The 19,740-nt window shown below is 35.1% G+C and overlaps 1 pseudogene; it reads left to right on the top strand.

Annotated features, from left to right (window-relative positions):
* The window catches only part of LOC109040588 (cytoplasmic FMR1-interacting protein-like), a 37,617-nt pseudogene extending 18,215 nt beyond the window's left edge, over positions 1-19,402 (top strand).
* Positions 19,403-19,740: the final 338 nt, after the last annotated feature.

Below are 19,740 nucleotides of genomic sequence, written 5' to 3'. Positions count from 1 at the left end.
TCTGTTACCAATGTTTTTCCAGATGCAATACATTTATTGTGCACATGGCACGTTAAACGTGCATGGAAAAAAAATTTAAGGGAAAAAGTTAAAGATACAGCTCTGTGAGCAAAAATTAGACAGTGCCCTCATGTCTTAATGGAAGAGAAAAATCCTGATAACTTTAAGGAAATGTTAACCACATTCCTGAAAGAGTACCAAGATGAAACCTCAGAATTTTGCGAATTTTTTTTTGTATGTCTTTTCATCATACTGTCAACTTAGAAGTGAATTGTGGGCAATGTCTTACCGCAATTTTCCCCATGCCAATACTGATACAACAAATTTTTGCGAATCTTTTTATAATAGATTCAAATCCAGCTATTTAATGAGAAAATTTAACAGGAGGGTGGATGATTTAATTAGATTTATTTTCAGAGTCGATAAAGATTTGCATTTAGGTTTGATGTACAGAAGATTAACAGAAAAAATTCCAGGGGGTAAAAAGAATCGCCATGACTGTCGGCACATGAAAGGAATGAGAATTGGAGTTGAAGGTGTTAAAGCACTGTCTGCTTCGGAATTCGAAGTTGTATCTCAATCTCAAAGTAATGTTTGTTACACTGTGAAGCTCATTGCTGCAACTTGCCCTGAGCCTGGCCTTTGTAATGTTGTTTATACTAAGTCTCCGTGGAAATCTTTATGCCGCCATATGAATGTTTGTTCGTGCAAAGATATAAGTGACGTATGTAAGCATATTCATAAGGTTCATTCAATCAATTTGCCTCCAAATTTTCGAGATAGTGATAGTGATGAAGATAATGATCTTGAAGACTCCCTTCATGGTTTACATTTGTTTGCCCCCTTAGAAAACAATAATGCTCAGTCCAAAGATGTAGCCTATGAAAAACTTGTAAAGTCTTGTAACACTCAGATTAGTGAGTTGCAGCTTCTCTTGTATGAAGAAAAAACACGGCCTTTACTGTCGCACATCGAAAAAGACTTAAAATTGCTCGTTTCTCAGTGCAAAGGTCTAATAGCAAGTGACTCTTCACATACCCCTCTTCCAGAAATGGAGCATAACTCTGTACCTCCCAACACCAAACTTCAGACACAAAGTATTGAACTGTACCAAACATTTAAGAAGAAAGGTGACAGCAGGAAAAGTCACAAATTATTTGTTCCAGAATCAGAAAGAGCCTCTGTTAGAACGTCACTTCTAACCCCGCCATTACCTAATTTTTCAGGGACAATTTCCCCTCCTGAAACTTTTACTGATACATTGTTTGTTAAGGGCCCTTACACAGTCAAACTGTACCAAATGAAATCATTAGACTCGAATATTTTCATTGAAGACAATGAAAAAATTGCTTTAATTGACCCTCGCTTCTCAAGAGGTTGGTTGTACGATTGTATCATCTATTCATATCTTGTCAAAATTGCAAGTGATTTCCCAACCACTAAGATTGTAGATCCATGCTTAAGTCAAGTGGTTAAGTATTTCGATCGAGAGAACTTTCAAAATTTAAATGTACCCCTGTATGAAAAATTAATTATCCCACGCAACCCAACAGAAGATCATTGGCTCCTGTTAGTCGCCTATCCTGACAGTAAAGTGATAGAATTTTATGATCCAGCTTCAAATACTGTTAAACACCATTATCACCAATTTATCGGACAGTGGGCTAAAGTGTTAGCAAAATATTCTGGAAGCCCTCTTGCTGACTGGAAAGTATGCTTACCTATGCATGACCTCCAATCTGATTCCATTAGCTGTGGAGTTCATGTGTCCTGGTATACAGAAAAAATTGTACTAGATCAACTTGTAGCTACTCCATTAAATGTTGATAATAATCGCTTGTCCATGTATCAGTCTTTGAAAGAAAATTATTCTCATCGCCAATAGTTTTTTATCAACAACTACATTGTATCCTTAAATTTTTTTTTCATGTTCTTGTAAAATCTTGGTGCAATTTATTTTTAACAAAGATGTTATCTTTCATTTTTTGATGCAGATAAATTTTTGTTATTTTTTTGCGTCTTTCTAAATGCTTTTTTTACACTTAAAATTTATTATTAACTACGATATAAACCATTTAATCATGATACAAATACGTTGCTGTAGCCACTTTTAATTTCAAATGAACAAACTTTCTGTGATTTCAATGTATGATATAGTCTACTCTTTATTTGTGTGTTCCTTTGGGACAAGTTTTGGATGCTTGACTTCAATTATTTTCAGTTTTATGATGAAAATATGAAATGTTATACTTAAAGGACCCTGATTTAGTAAAAAGTTTCACCCTCGCCATATCCTATTATTGAAAATGAATTAGCTGTGATAGGTCCTTTTTGTAAACAGTCTAGTTTGGTAGAATGTTGCTATTTCCATTTCTCATCCGTGACAAATGAACTGCGTGTGAATCATATGTTCAAATATTTTAATTTTTATTTTTGCAGTGACTATTTCTCACTATTGACAAACAATTATTTGTGATTTCTGATATAAATAATCTGGTTTAGTTATAAACTTTCTCTCTGCCATTTGTCGGTTTTGACAAACGAACTCTCTGTGATTTTAATGTACAAGTATTTTATTCTTTCTTTTCAGAAGTTTTGTTGTGACCATTTCTCATTATTGACGAACAAATTAGCTGTGATACTTTCTGTAAATGATCTGGTTCAGTGAAAAGCCTTGTTATTACCATTTTTCAGTTTTGACGAAATAACTATTAGTGACTTTAGTGTACACATATTCTAGTTGTTATTTCTCTTTATTTTCATTGACAATTACTAAGTAATCTTACCTTTGATTATTCTCAATTTTATGACGAATAAATTTGCTGTGATTCTGTATGTGAATAGTCGAGATTTTTCAAAGAACTTTTAAAGTCAATATTCAGTTTTCCTGTAAAACCACTCATGTGGTTCTTCCTTCTTTGCCTGTTTGTTTGTTTCCTTCTGTTTTTTGTTTCATGTTGAATATTGTATTTTCATTTGCGCAATAAATTTTTAAATGTTTATTTTTCAATCATAGTGTTTCTCTCCTCTTCTTTTTCCCTTTAATGTTGAAATTAACTGAATCATTTGAAGTATTGACAACAGAAAGCAAGAAAGCGTGTTATTTCATGGACGTTTCTCCTAAGTTTTGCTCTTATACTACTGAAATTTAAAGGCAATATCAATCATTTTCACAAAGTTTGGCAATGATCCAGGAATAGCAAACAATTTAAAAACAGTTTTATTTTGAATACACTGATTAATTTCCCTGTGCATGGATAAAAGGAGTTAAAATATTTTCAATGGGCCTGTTGCAAACTTTTGCTAGAGCAAAACTAAGAGTTGTTTCTTATAGATAATGCCTCAAAAATCACAATGAGTGCATCGGCAAAGTCTAAAATGCACTCATAACTTCACAATCTGCGTAAGAAATTTGCGGTTTTTTGAGCTTCCCGCTTCAAAAACGATACTACGGCACAGGTAAACATTTTGTTAGTGGAGTCGTTCCATCGTCGGCAATATTCATCATGGCCGACGCTTCGGTAGTTCCGCGCGTAATTCAAGGAGAGTTCAAGGTCAATCAAGGCGGGCGAGGAAAATATGAACGTAAACACGCCGATTGTTATCTAGTCTAATCCTGTTCAGGTGTTATCTCGTACCATCACATGTGTTTTGGCGAATTGGAGAGGCCTGACACAACTCGGGAGAAATTCTCCCTCCCCTTTCCTGCTAGCAATATTTTAAAGCAGCTTAAGTCTTGATAGCCTGCTGAATGGGCTCCATAATGAACAGAGATGCAAAATTGCATGCAATTTCATATAAGGTAAAATATCATGAGAGTGGAACTTCTGCAATAGGCTCAGTAGGCCATGAAATGTGTAGAATCAGTAAAATCTCTATATTTAACAAAATGAGAGTCAAACTCTTAAGTTTATTTTAAGATAATTTAGCGGGTGGCATACACTCCTCCTTAGAAATCTGTGAACTTTCTTGTAATATTGTATTTCATTTTGCATCTCTGATAAGTGATGATGACAAAAAATCTTTGATAAGAAGGAATGAATGCTGAGAAAGGTTGCTAAAGACTCATTCTTCTGGCTGCTACTTTTTTTCTCCTAGAATGCAATGATAAACAGCGACATTGCAGCTTTTTTCTTAACGGGAGAAAACTTCCTTCATTCGACTATCAGGAATTAATATCAACTTGATGATAAAAATAATCAAAACTTTTTTTATTTATTAAATTTTTTTTACTTTGAGTGCCTGACAAATTCTTATCTTTGAAAAAAAGAAAAACAATTGTGGGTATGTTCGTTTTTTATTTAAAATATATAAATGTTGTGTATACTTTTCTGGGATATTTCCTCTAATGTTGAATGTGTGCATCTCTCTTTCAGTATTCTGTTACACAATCGTTTTTGTATCGAGTGTGTGGCCATGAAAACCTACATGCTGGCACATCTGCAGGCAAACCAGTATGAAACACTGTTGAAGCAGCACCACGTCCAATTGTTGGGTAGATCGATCTCAGCAAACTAATTACGCAACGCATCAATGCTGACATGCAGAAATCTCTTGAACTTGCCATTTGTAAATTTGAAGGGGGAGACATAACAGGCGTTGTTGTAAGTGTTCAACATTTTTATATTCTGTAAAATGAGGGGGAAGAGCAAACCTTTATTAACTGCAGCCGATGTGTAATTATTTGCTTGATGTACATTGGTTGTCCCAAAAGTACTGCACATTTTTTTTTTTTTTTTTTTTTTTTTTTTTTGGACGATAGGTAGCAGATATCAAAATGTGATTTAAGTAGTCTTAAAGACCGAGCAATTACTGATAAAACAAGACAAATTCGAGCTCTTTAAGTCAAAAAATGACCAAGTTACAGTGTTTTGAAAATGACTTGTAGAGGTGACCCCCACAGGATTGTTAGCTTCTTTTCTGGAAAAAAAAAACAAAGATTTGGTTGTTTTTTTTTTTTTTTTGACGAACGGTATCAGAATTCAAAATGCGGTTTGTGTAGTCTTAAAGACCGAGCAATTGCCAATAAAACAAGACAAATTCGAGCTCTCTAAGTCAAAAAATGACCAAGTTACAGTGTTTTGAAAATGACTTGTAGAGGTGACCCCTCCAGGATTTTTAGCCTCTTTTCTGGAAAAAAAACAAAGATTTGATCAATCAAACATTCTACAGAGAAATCGTCACGATCGATTGAAGTTGGCAACATGGTATCAGCCCAGACCTCGCACCCTGCGATTTTTGGTCATTCCTTACGTTGAAAAAGGGTTTCAGAGGCAGGAAGTTTAACTCCATCAACAAGATAAAAAGAGCTATTGAAACTTTCTTAAAGAACACCAGGCAAGAAGAATTCGAAAAAACATGTTTGAAGAAGTGGGAAGAAAGGTCGCGGCGCTGTGTGGCAAGTGATGGAAGGTATTTTGAGAAGGAAACTAGTGTCCAGTTGTCCAGTGAAGAAGAGTAAATGCTAGTAATCTTGGTAAGATTCTGTAAAATTGATTTAATAAAACCACCTGAATCTTTAATTCTTGGTTTTTTTTTCCAGAAAAGAAGCTAAAAATCCTGTAGGGGTCACCTCTACAAGTCATTTTCAAAACACTGTAACTTGGTCATTTTTTGACTTAGAGAGCTCGGATTTGTCTTGTTTTATTGGTAATTGCTCGGTCTTTAAGACTACACAAACCGCATTTTGATATCTGCTACCTCGTTCGCCTAAAAAAAAAACCGTGCAGTACTTTTGGGACAACTTATGTATTATCTGTCCTTCTCGACAAAAACTCTGCTTTTTCAATCAACGAACTGAGAAATGTGTCCCGGACAGCAGGCAAGAATAACAAAAATTAGATAGTAATCGTTTGATTCTAGTTGCTATCTGATTATAATCTGTTTTAATTACAATCGTTCACCAGTTAAAAAAATCAGCCCTAATTCTGAATTAACCTTACCTGACTATGATTTTTAGTTAATAATGATTGATAAAGTATCTATATTGACCTCACCTGACTATGATTTTTAGTTAATAATGATTGATAAAGTATTTATAAATTGAAATGTACTCTCTAATTTTTCATATCCTAGCTGAGTTTGAAAAATTGTGTGTTCATTTTATTTCACATTAAATTTTTGATGAAAGAACAATGTCATAAGCTGTTGAACTTCTAATCGTGTATAAAATAATCTTTTTCCTCTTTTTTTAAATTAATATTTTCTACTTTGTGTAATTTACTTCCTTTTTTTTTTATTTGCAGGAATTGGATGGTTTATTACAAGTGAACAAGTTTTGAGCAAGCATTCTTCAACCAACTTTCGAGCAAGCATTTGACACTGGACGAATACGATGCCATGTTCCGAGAGGCTAATCACAACGTTTTAGCTCCCTATGGCAGGATTACCTTACACGTTTTTTGGGAGCTTAATTACGACTTTTTACCAAATTTGCGGCAACTAACAGGCATGTGTTAACTCTGTCATGACAGCCTCTGATTTACAGGGTGACAAATAAGGATGAAAAGTCACTGAAAACCTGGAAAAGTCAGGGAATTTTGCTGCAGAATATTGATTCTTTTTCCTTTAACTGAGAAATGTAATCGGTTTCTTCTGATTTCACATGCTCCTTTGACGAAAGTCAGAAATTTTGCTTTTTAGTTCTAAAGTTTTAGATTCTAGGGACTGTGATCAATCAAAGCTTTCTGGTAAATAAAAGAAAAAAATAACAAACAGACACCAAGGAGGAAATTGTTGTTGCTTTATTTCCTTCAATAAGAAACAACTTTACTGGAATAATTGAGAATATTTTCAGACAATTTTGTTTGCAATTTAATCAAAATATCTGAAAATTTCTAGGAAAAAAAAAGCACAACTTACCTCCAAAATTTATGTTTTAGGTAGGGAAATTTCGCAACTCTCAAGTAACCTTACGGCAGAATACTTAATTTTTTTTTATTTTCTAACAACCTAGCTAATCTTCTGTGTTAAATTTTCACAATATTTTAAAATGTATGTGTTAGGTAAGCATTGAATAATTTTATATTTACGGTGTGTTAGGAGGGCCCATCAAAGAGATTTATGGTGTTAAATAGGGGTGAGGGTGCCAAAAATGTGCAAATGATACAATATGGAGGTACACTTTTTAATTTCAAATCATATTCAATAGCTCCACCTACTTACCGTTTAAGATTAGAAACTTATCCTCTTTGGCCTTCTCGTTGTAGTTTCAAAAAATGTCTTTTCTTGTTCTTTTTCCGGTTTCATTAACTTAAATTAAAATGTCTTCAGGTTTGTGAAATGCCATGAAAGAGACAAGCCTCCACAAATGGGCCATGCTTATCTCTGGGGCAGCAAACAATTGAATCTTGCATACACAACAATTTATAGTCAATATACAGGTGAGGAGATAGTCATCTTTTTCCGAAGAACCATCATTAATTCATTTTGCCCCACATTCAAGGTACCTACAAAGGCCTCATTTGGTCCCAGACCAGTTTCTTTTGCAAGAAAAAGTAAAATACTTGGGAGAAAGAACCTCCTTTTTACTATTCTCTAACTTGGTGTTAACTTTGCGTCAGCTGTGTTAGTGTATAATAAGAGCTTCAATAAGTGCCTTTTGTGCTGGAAAATTAAGTCCCTAAATTTGTGAAAACTTTGTTCAGTAATGTCTCGTTTACTTAGCTTTTGAAGAGCTTTTGGTTGCCTAAACAAAAAAAAATATTATCAAATATATTTAAAATATATTTCAAAATATTTTGCAACAATATTTTGAAAGCTAATTAAATTAAATTTTACCGAGTGGCCACAGTCAAGGAATATGGAGAAATGTTGGGAAATTCTTAAAAGTCTGGAAAATGATGTATGTGTTAGGGATAAATGTTGAGCCACATTATTTTGCTTTTTACAATGGATTTGAAGTCTCGAACAACAAATGTGTATAAACTATTTCAAATTGAGTCTGCATAACCACTTGGCGGTTCTTGAATTGTTATGAAATGTGTCAGAAAAACCAGGAAAATGTCAGGGAAAATAATTTTCTAAATTCTGTGGAAACCCTGTTTGTAGGATGTTAATTCAAAACATAACTAACAATAAATGCGACTTAATCTGTGAGAAGGAACCTTATCCTCTGGGAGAATATTTTCCTTAATTTTTTTGCAAACACCTAAATTGTGTTTTCCTACAACCTAAAATTTTTTGTCTCGGAAATTCAGGACCAATATCTCCTTCAATTTTTTTAGATTTCAGGGTCAAACCTGTGCCGAAATATCCGTATTTTCTTCCTCCGTTCATTTTTCAAATGTGAAGAAAAATTTGCTCTTGGAAAAGAAGGTCCCTAACTTAACCTCTGTTAGCTGGGAGATTTTTCTTCTGCAGTTCTGACTTCTTTCTCTGATACTGTAAAAAGAATAACAGTTAGGTTTGAAGAATCCAAGAATATAAGGGAAGAAAACGCTATGTTGCATTTTATCATAAATGCATTAAATTAAGACCAAAATGTCTTAATCTTCCTATATGAGTTCCCTGTTTGTAAGCTTTAATTTATATTTCAATGTCATTATCATCCTTGCACTCAACTCTTATCTGCTTCTGTTGTAGGTTTCGTCGGCCCTTGCCACATGCGCCATATGTGTAGATTATTAGGTTACCAAGGCATTGCAGTAGTGATGGAAGAGCTCCTTAAAATCGTCAAATTACTCATCTAAGGAAACCTTCTTCAGGTCACGAAGACTTTGATGGAAGCAATGCCCAAAACATGCAAGCTTTCACGATACGACTATGGATCCCCAGGTTTGTTCAAGTTATCATCCTACTTTTTTAATCTGCTGATAGATTCTTCCTCTGTTTCTAAGTTTGTTTTGTTCCCTATGGAGACAAAAGTAGAGAGTGAGCCAGTGAATCTGCCATCAAAAGAAAACATGCTGTGACTCAACTCTAGATTTTCACTTTTTGTCTGAGGAAATGTATTATTAAACAAACGCAAATGCATACATATTCTTCAGATTTTCAGAGCAGCTTTTGCGTATCATTGAAAATACAAATCAAAGGAATGACACATAGTGAGGATTAGATTTTCCTACAAATTGAACGCAAAAGAAGGAAGAAAATTGCAATATGTGGAGTAAGATACATAGGGTGTTCAAAAAGTAATGTGCGTTTTCGTTTTTTGAGCGAACGGAAACAGCTATTAATTTGCGGTTTGCGTGCGCTTAAAGTAGATTAATGTAATTACCAATAAAACAAGACCAATAATAGCTCTCTAGCTTAAAAATTGACCGAGTGACAGGGTTTTGAAAATGCGAGGTCAAGGGACACCCTCCAGGATTTTTAGCTACAAATATGTTAGTCAAGAAAAAAAAGTCAAATGCGAGTTGAGTGTTTTCATTAAAAAAAACATACAAATCTTAACGGAAATTGACTTCAAGCTTCTTCATTGGATGATACGGCTGACTCAACATTTGCTGTTTTTCGGAGTATTTTCCACCTTTTTGAACACAGAGCTTCAGCCGTTCTGCCCACTTCACAAGGATCGTCTTTTCGAAGTCCTCTTGACGGTGGGCTTGGAAGAATTTTTGAACAGCGGTTTTGATCTCGGCTATGGAATCAAACCGTGTACCTCTCAGGAATTTCTTTAACTCAGGACAGAGCCATTCCATAGTCGAGATCAAAACTGCTGTTCAAAAATTCTTCCAAGCCCACCGTCAAAAAGACTTTGAAAAGACGATCCTTGTGAAGTGAGCAGAACAGCTGAATCTCTGTGTTCAAAGTGGTGGAAAATACTTCGAAAAACAGTGAATGTTGAGTCAGCCGTGTCATCCGATGAAGAAGCTTGAAGTCAATTTCCGTAAGATTTGTAAGTTTTTTCAATAGAAACACTCAAATCTCATTTAACTTTTTTTTTCTTGACAAACATATTTGTAGCTAAAAAGCCTGGAGGATGTCCCTCGACCTATCATTTTCAAAACCCTGTCACACGGTCAATTTTTAAGCTAGATAGCTATTCTTTGTCTTGTTTTATTGGTAATTACGTCTACTTTAAGCGCATGCAAACCGCGAATTGATAGCTGTTTCCATTTGCTCATAAGACAGAAACGTGGATTACTTTTTTAACACACCCTACTGCTCGGTTTGCCCAAGTATTTGCCCGGTTTTGCTTTCCTCGGAAGGAGAAGATTTGATTTAAAGGACTTAAGTGACGCTTTTTCTCCTCAAAATTTCACTTGCTTAATGATGGATGCACTTGTCAGTTTGGAAAGTAAATTCTTGAGCCAATTATGAATGTTCACTAGGAAATGTATCAAAAGATTTTTTTGTTTTTCGTTTGCAATTGTTTGGAAAATCAGTTTCTCTCTGTTTATTTAGTCTTTGAAGTGTCAAATAGCGTCATCTGAGTGTCACAATACTTTCTTACGAATATGTAGCAGAGAACAAAGAGGCAAGAAAAGTAATCTTCCTAAATTAAGGCATTCTTTGAAGCATGAAAACGGTTAAGGAGTTTAAAGCACTACACAAGAGTACGTAAAATTTAAAATTTTAAAATTTTTTTTTAAAAATTTACAATTTTAAAACTTTTAAAAAAACAATTTGTGAAAACACTCACTTGCATAAAATGTTTTGACGGAGCGGACGCGTTTCAGAGGCTCCTGTCCTCCATCATCGGCGCGACTGGTCAATCTCAATCAGCTGATTTCGGTCCCGGATTATTTCCCGTCCCTCCATCGTTGTCACATTTCGAGTGTATTGTTCTGAATAGTCTGTTATTTACTCCCGTTAGGTCCGTATTAAAAATGTTGTTCTTGTTTTGGTACATGTAAATATTTTCCCATGTGTCTAGTTTATTTTTCTCAGTGACTTTTTTTAGCAGTTTCGGTTCAAACGATATTTCGTGTCCTTCTTCCCAGTAGTGTAGGGCTACTGCTTATTTCTCTGTTTCTCTATTTCTAACACATCTTTTATGTTCTTGGGCTCTCACTTTCAGTGAACGGCTGGTCTGTCCGATGTAGAATTTATTGCACTCTGTACAGTTTATTTGGTAAATACCTTTCTCCTCATTATCAGGTCTTCTGTTTTCAATCTTCTTGCTAAATTGTTGAGCAACATTGAACCTATTGGTGAAGCTTAGTTTTATGTTGAACTTCTCAAAAATCCTACGAAAAGCTGGGGCATATTTCGGATGGTATGAGAATTTCTTGAACCTCATCTCGGCTTTCTTTATATTTAACTTTGATGTTTCCTTATTTAGGGTTCTCCGCTTCACTTTTTCATTCAATTTCTTGATTTCTCCTTTGTCAAAAATATTCTTTTCTGCTGTCTCTAAAATTTTCATAATTTTACTCATTTAAATCCCTTGAAAAGTCCTTGATTTTGGTTTCACAAAGCTATCATGAGCTATGGTCAGTTAATCATGGTATTGTTATGGCGAGTGAAAATTAATTAATGATCTCTCTTCTATTTTAGGGGTCCTAGGTTATTATCATGCTCAATTAAACGATGTAGTGCAATACCCAGATGCCAGGACGGAACTGTTTCACAACTTCCGTGAGTTCGGCAACACAATCCTATTTTGTCCGCTCGTGGAGCAGGCGCTCTCCCAAGAAGAAACGTGCGACCTAGCCCATACTGCTGCATTCCAGAACATCTTGCCAAGGCCGTTTTGTGTAGGTAAAGATTCTCTCCATCTGAATCTTGAAATGTCCGAAAATTATTCGAAATATGGAACTTTCAACGTCTAGTCCAAGGTCCCCTCTAAAAAATTTCAAATTTTTAGAGGGGTCTTGAAAAGTTTGAGAATTTCTTCCAACTCTGAAAAGCAAGGGGATTTTGTTGGGGAACCTTGTCATTTTTTTCTTTCAGCAAAGAATTGTATTTTTTTTTCAATTTCATGAGACTGCGTGCTTAAAATTTTGCATGGAGAAAAATTTCATATCTGATCCCAAGAGAAAGACTTTAGTCTTTCGTTTAACTAGGTTTTTACTAAGTAAAAATGCGGCATGTTTTCCCTTTAAAATCTTTTGCAGATTACAATTCACACAATACAAAGTTCCGAAATCAAGTCCTGAATGAGACATGGATAAATATTTTTAATTAAATAAAATAGAAGTCAGATAACTCAAATAATGCCGTTTGTAATTTTGTTGTTTAACCAATGTTGATTGTAAATACTTCAATTTTGTTCAGGAGTTTATTCCTAGTCGTCTTGTTGTGTTTTTTGTTTTCCTAGCAAATTTTTAACAGTAAACATGCCGCACAGTACTTTATTTCATAGACTTTGTAGAGGCCCTCTATTGTATTTTGCTCTTGTGTTGGAAAAGTGATTCCTGATTTTTTTAAAGACAAGTTTCTAATCATTATCTCTATTTTCCAGAGGGTGAGAAACCAGAAGTTTACTTGCGGAAGCTAGAAGCCAAATTTGATTCTCCTCATGTGGTCGTGTATGTAGAAAAACTTGGATCTGCCAAGGTGAGTAATTCATAAGTTGGCAATCTATCAAAAAGAAAAAATTATGCCCCGACTTACTGTTAGATATGACGAAAGTCACTTTGCATCTTCATCATTAACAAATCAATTCATCCTAGATCATATCATTACCGCAGAGTCAAAAGGAACCCAACTCACATTCTCGAAAAATCGAGTCAGTGTCCTTTTGGAAATATTCAATAACGGTTCTGTGTACGGAAAAAGCAGTATCTTACTCCGGTTATGAGGTACGAAATTTCAAAAGTTGCGATTTACATTGGAATTGATGGGGCTGATGCACGGTTTTTCTCTGATATCTCGAAATGACTGAAATGGAGTTAGGTACCTTTTGACTCTGGGGTACTGATATAATGATTCTCGTTGTTCTGTGCGAGAATTGGATAACATCAAATGCATTAAGGGTAATTCCAGTTTTAATCCATCCAAATAACATTGTAATATCAATTGTATTTATCAAATGAGATCTTTAATATAATAGGAGCAATTCAGTTGTATTAGATTGCTTTTCATGCGTGGTTCTGTATATTATCAAGATATTTTTTGCTCTCTTTTCTCTGTGCTGTTTTTTCTTGTCTTTTGGTTGCGATCATTAATTTCTGCTTTTTTTAACCTTCTTCAAACAAACTATGATTGCCAAGAAGGAGACCTTTTGACCCGCGAAAGATTGTACTGCGGTTTGTTGACATTCAAAATCATCTTGTCTCGCCTTCGTGGGTCCCTCGATGATCCCATCTGGGAGGGAGTACCGCCCACCAATGGAGTCATGAATATCGATGAGTGGAGGAATTCCATAGGCTGTGGTCTGCACTGCAATTCGTTTATTCCATTCCTGTCAGAGAGACGGAATTCACTGTCGAGTGAGTACTCTTTCTTGTCTTGATATTAAAGTTACAACAGGAAGATGTCTAATTCAATTCGAAACTACTCCCAACTCTTCCCCCCCCCCCCCCCCCTTCAAATGTTACTTACTGCGTCCCTGTTTAACTCGGGCCCTTTTTATTCCTTTTTTTTTTTTTTTTTTTTAAAAAGAAATTTTATTTAAATATATCGTAACTACTACAAGTGTTTCTTGTATCTATCTACGTGGCTTAAAACTAAAACTTAACAAACTGCATTAATTTTATATGTTAACGTTAGATAATACTATGATTACCTAAAAGAACAGGAATTGTAAATTCTCTGCCTTCTTTCTTAAATGTATTATAACATAAAGGTTTTTAGTTTAATGGTTTTGCATTCTTCCTTTCACCCTCATTCACACCTTTTTATTCCTCTTAAAGAAAAGTATAACATTGATTTCCTCCAAATTATGGCGCTATACCTATTATAATGTGTAAAAAATTCATAGGAAATATTGAACGGCTTTGTTCTTTTCAAAACAAGAATCAGAGAGGCGTTGTTGCTGTGTTTCAGGACAGTGCTTAAATGTGTCCAAAGGAGGGGTATTGATAAAGGCCTTTTTTGTCCCCCTCCTAGAATCTGGAAATTTATGCAGGTTTTCCAAGTTGACTCAATGTAGTTTACGGAAATAATCATGATTTGGCCCATAGGCCACTGGATCCGTGTTAAACGGTTGCCTAAACATAGGTCTGCAGGCGTATTTTAGCGAAAATTCGTGTTTTTCTATCACTCTGAGGCTTTTTTGATACCGAGCACATCGTCTAACTAAAACGAGTTTTTGATATGTTATCAAGGAGGCTTCAGGACACATTTTAACCCTGGTTTGGTTTTAGTTAGATGATGCGCTCATAGTTAAAAAAACCTTCTACAAAAATCAACGTTTAAGGGACATCCGCAAAAATCTTAGGAAATTACGTGGTAAGGGTTTTTTTGGCTATACTTAAAGAAAATCTCCTTGCAAGGGTTTTACAAGGTTCAATAAGTGCCCTCGATAATATACGTAGCGTGCATAAAGTTGGAGAGACGTGTTCCCTCAGATTTTTGCGGATGTCCCTTAAACGTTGATTGTTGTAAAAAGTTTTTTTTAACTATGAGCGTATCATCTAACTAAAACCAAACCAGGGTTAAAGTGTGTCCTAAAGCCCCCTTGATAACTTATCAAAAGCTCGTTTTAGCTAGACGATGCGCTCGGTGTCAAAAAAGCCTCGGAGTGATAGAGAAACACGAATTTTCGCTAAAATACGCCTGCAGACCTATGTTTAGGCAACCGTTTAACATGGGTCCAGTGGCCTATGGGGCAAATCATGATTATTTCCGTAAACTACATTGAGTCAACTTGGAAAACCCGCATAAATTTCCAGATTCTAGGAGGGGGCCAAAAAGGCCCTTATCGATATCCCTCCTTTGTCCAATGTGTTTCAATTTTTTCATTCTGCGTTACTTTTAATCTCATCAAGTTGTATGCCCTTCTATTTTCCTGCAATAATAACTCCAAATAATTTGATGCAAGGAGATGCAAGAAAGTCCTCAATGACCTCCCTCCAAAAATCGGTGTTCTACTTCACTCATGGCTCTTTCAGGATGAGACCCCTTTTCCCAGAGTGTTTAATTCAAGGAGATAGTAATCATTAAAAAATGAATGTGCCTAAATCTCTCAATGGTTTTCTTTCTTTTCAATTATGATTTTTGTGTCGTTTTCTGGGTCACTTTTCGGTGAAGGTCTCAACTTTGCTAGCTGCACAATGATCGTCCTTCTAGGACAGCAACGCCGATTTGAAGCCCTTGACTTCTGCTATCATATTTTAAGAGTCCAGAGGGTCGATGGGGAAGATGAAGCTGTCAAAGGCATCGTAAGTCCATTAAATCATTCTTTTAAAATCACCCCTCCTCCCATCATTTTTGAAGTATTGAGCAGTGGCAAAATACCAAAAATACATGAAATGTATAAAAATGAAAAGACCTTTCATTTCTTCTCAATATTTGCCTATTTAATAACCCACGTATGTTTATTATTTTGAGGGTTTTTTTTTTATTAAATCATTCTCCAGATTCTCGTAGAGGTTATTCAATAATTTTTAATCCTTTCACTCATGGGAAGTAACAAGTGTACTTAATAGGGTGTCTTCAGCTCTTGAAAACCAGGAATTGTCTGGAAATTCCATCAGGTCAGGGAAATCAGGAAAGCCTTGAAATGTTATGGCAGAAATCTGAAATTTGAAAAATCTTGAATTTTGAAATCTGAAAAAACTTCACTGTTGTCCACACAATCGAAAAAAAGCTCATTACGCTCGAAGCTCAATGCCCTAAGTTACGTTTTCGTCATTTGTAGTGAAATTAACCAATGCCAAAAATTTGTCATTTTCAGTTCCATGAGTGAAAGTAGTCGACATGGAAAGTCAGAACATTTTAGTCAGGGAAAACCTGCAAAAGTCAGGGAAGTTTTTCCTGCTGAGGCTGTAGACACCCTGTTCAGCTCACAGGAATTTTCTTGGATTTTTTTGAACGAAAACAACCTACAAAAATCAAGTTCAAAGTTGTGTAATTTGAGCTTCCATTCCGATGGAAATTGCTGAGAAAACTAAGATAACACAGAAAAATATCTGTCCTGTTGCAGACACATTTATGAGTGACCCATCGGGACTCCTCTGCTGAGATTCACGGTCTGAACAGCATTGTTGCCAGACAGTGCTGAAATTTCAGTGCATTTCTACATTTAACAAAATGTCAAACATCCATATCTTTTCTCACAATCTGGCAACCTTGCTGAGCAGGCATTTCAATACACAACTGCATGCAGTAAAAACAATTGAAGAATCAGAATTTACCCAAATAAAAGACAAATCTTGTCTAAGAAAGATGAATTGATCTGGAGTGCTTCAAATCCTTCATTATCTAAAGCATTCATCTGTTTCCTGAGCTAGGTTTTCTGAGTGTTATTAATTTCTCGTTTCAGAACCTCAAACGGATGGTGGACGGAATCCGCAGGTTCCAGGTGCTTAACTCTCAGATATTCGCAACGTCAAACAAGTACCTGAAACCAAGCGAACACGATAGTGCCTCAGTCGAGCAAGTCCGCTACTTCCTGCCACCGATTCTCCCCTCCCTTGCAGCGCTCGCACACTACTATCGACGGGAGAACCTGCAGTCACAAACCGTGCATAACCTCTAAATTCCCCTGCTGAAAGGAATTGGTGATTATCTTCATTTCAAGGATTATTTCATTCCATTTGTGAAAGGCTAACTGTTACTGTGAGCTATCGTGATTAGGAAATTTTAGTTCCAGCGTGTGAGTACAATACCTCTTATCCCCTCTTTTTTCTACATCCAAAATTTGTTTTATTTTTGTAGGCAATTGGTACCCAAAATGCATTTTGTACCTATTGAAGAGTATATTGCTGCTCTCCTCAGTTAAGAATTGTGTGGAACTGAAATTTTATCATATTTAAACTAAATTAGTTTTTGTGCTGTCGAGTTTGTACGAAGAAATGAGCACTCCAACTTGTGTCATGTAAAATTAACACCTTGCAAGAAATCTAGATTCCAAAAATTTTTGGTACAGTTGTTGGTCTATATTTAGCCAACGGCTCCATCACTCGCAGCTTGAGAATTCTTGTACGCCTGGCAAGGCTGCTCATACCAAAGGTAGGTGTTAGGATCTCGAGATCATTGGAAGACAATTCTTCTAAGTTCGTTTTCTATTATGCTACACCATTTTCTAATATTTCTCCCATGTCTACATAGGCGATTAGTTTATCATATATTATCTGCCATTGTTAGTGAATATACAAGACACGAAAATTATTTAGCATTGCACTGTATATGCAAGATGCTTGATTACCTTTTTTAGTGCAAGGGTATTAATTTCCCTACTCAGTTGTTCCATCTTGATGAAAATAAGCTATCATACAGTTCATGAAAATGCACATTGGTTTATTCTCACCCATCGTTCAGTTATTGTCGGAGTGTTCTGGTCTTGGAAGAATTGTTCAAGGTTCTTTGCCTTCCATTTTTTTTTTTTTTTTTTTTTTTTTACTTTTATTTATTTCCTAATTGTTCTGTGCTAAGAATAGTCAACCTCCAGTGCAGTACAGCGCTGAAAATTATTTAAACCGGAAACAATTATGTATCTTCCTGCAGCCTTTTCTTCAACCAAGGAATTGAATTTTTGTTCACAAAAAATCTGTGTGCAATCTTCGTAGTAATGTTTTGAAAATTTTCAATAATGAGCCCAAGGAAAGGGTTAATTTCCGCTATATCGATTTTAATCTCAGATCCCTGAGCTGTTCAGAGTATTTTTCAAAATTTCTACGTAAATCTTCATAAAATCTAAATTTAGTAGGTAATTTAGTACTCAACATTAAGTTTCTGCTCTGAGATTACCTACTGTCGCTGACTTAATGGTCAATTGTCTCATTATTGGCTTTCTAAGTATACGGATAGTGTTTTGCATGTAGGTATTTATAATCATGTACCTAAAATGTTACTTGTACTTTTTAAGTGTGTAGAGGGGCATCTCCTCATTACAGTTTTTTATTTTTCTGCCAATTCAAATTTTTGACAGGGTAAAGAAGTCAAGAAACGAGTATTTGGATGTCTTGATTTTTATTTTAAGTAATGGTTTTTTTTTCTAAATACCAGGTTTTACCCACATTCCAAGCAGCCGAGATGTACTAAATATGGTACACGGACTTTGTATCTCCTACTTGGATAGTAATCGGGGTTAGATTTATTGAATGATTTTGGGTTTCCTTTTACTTTTAATTCGGCTGTTATGATTTTTCTTGATTGTAGCATAGAGTCTATGTCAAGAAATTTACGGATTACAGGGAGCGACAGAAGATCTACGATCTTGATTCTCGTATTTATATTCAATGCTAAGCTAAAGACACATGATCCTCATTCACATTTTAAAAGTTCATAAATATTTTTGGCTCAAACTCTAGTCAGGAATTGGTTCTAAATTAACTTAATTAAGTCTGTGAAGATTATGGAATTCAAATTTTTATTGATTTTCATACGCTCTGTAACTTCACAAAAATCATCGAAAAAGGAAAAACATTCTTCGAAGTTTGGACCGCAAAATCTGAAGCACTCAGTGAGGTCTTCTCAATCATAATGTCTGCCATGAAACCTAACATTTTCCGCCCTTTTTAAGAATACAATCTGTTAATGATGAATCACACTGTATTTACCAGCCTTTTTTAAGATTTGCAACAATTTCTGCGATGAGATTTTCTTTCCTCAGAGGTAGTGAATCTATTTTGTCCGAATTCCAAAAAGGTCATTTAATGTCTTTGACTTAATGTGTTGAATAAACCTCTATCAACAATGTGATAGAGATTTTGAGGAATGAAATTTCTACACGTTCCTGAAAAAGGTCTGGATTTGTCTCCAGAATATTCAATGTCGAGTGGGTTTGAATTGGTAAGAAGTGGCCTGTGGAGGATTGAGATCGCATAACTTCAAGCTTTACTTGCACACTTTTCCATATCCTTGATATTTTTTATTTTTCAATTCATTGTCGAGCAGGCTGGAAATATACGGTCAAATGTTTCTCTCAATAAGACGTTCCATAATCAAGTCTCTAGACCCTCTGAATATGGATCTCATTTAACTGGTTTACGGGGGTTTCAATTGCTTCAATTTGAAACCCATACTAAAGTTCTTATGACTCATGAAGAACAACTGAAGTTCTTACAATACAAGTGAAAAGAAGGGAGAAAAAATTGCTGAAACAAGGTTGAAATACGGACTGTAAACATTTTAGCCTTGTTTTCACTATTTTTTTTCCTTTTCTTTTAGATGCTTTGGGCCATTCTGTTGCTCCTTGTTTTTCAAAGCATCGATGCTGAACAAAAGCATCCATTTATCCTTTTTATCTTCAAATTGTTCAAGTCATCGAGTCAACCAGGAATCTGGCCTTTTCTTTATAAACATGCAATCAAAATCGAACACTAAGCTGTGTGTTTACTATCAGGAAAGTTATTGTATGTATAAAACTGTAAAATGTTTGTCTAATAAAACTCAAATTTCAATGGAAGATCGTGAATATTTTTCTTCTAATATTCCGGACTATTTCGTTCATAATTTAATATAAAGTATATGAAAATTTCGATGAAAAATAAGCATGAGTTTCCTGAAAAATATTTTGTCGGGGGATATTAGGCGACATATGCATGTTCATACATCATTCTGTCTTAGCCCGGCAGAACGTCAATATATACCATAACCTACATCTTCAAAAAATTCGGGATTATGATGTAGGCTGTAAAAGCAAAAGTTGAACTTTTTTCAGTGAAAAAAAATTAAAACCTTTCACATCACAGATTTTCCTAAGTTGTCTCTTTGTCATGTATTACAGTCAAGCAGCAAATCAAA

This window comes from Bemisia tabaci, chromosome 7 (genome assembly GCF_918797505.1).
Source record: "Bemisia tabaci chromosome 7, PGI_BMITA_v3".
NCBI lineage: Eukaryota > Metazoa > Arthropoda > Insecta > Hemiptera > Aleyrodidae > Bemisia > Bemisia tabaci.
This window is presented reverse-complemented; position numbering and strand designations above follow the sequence as displayed.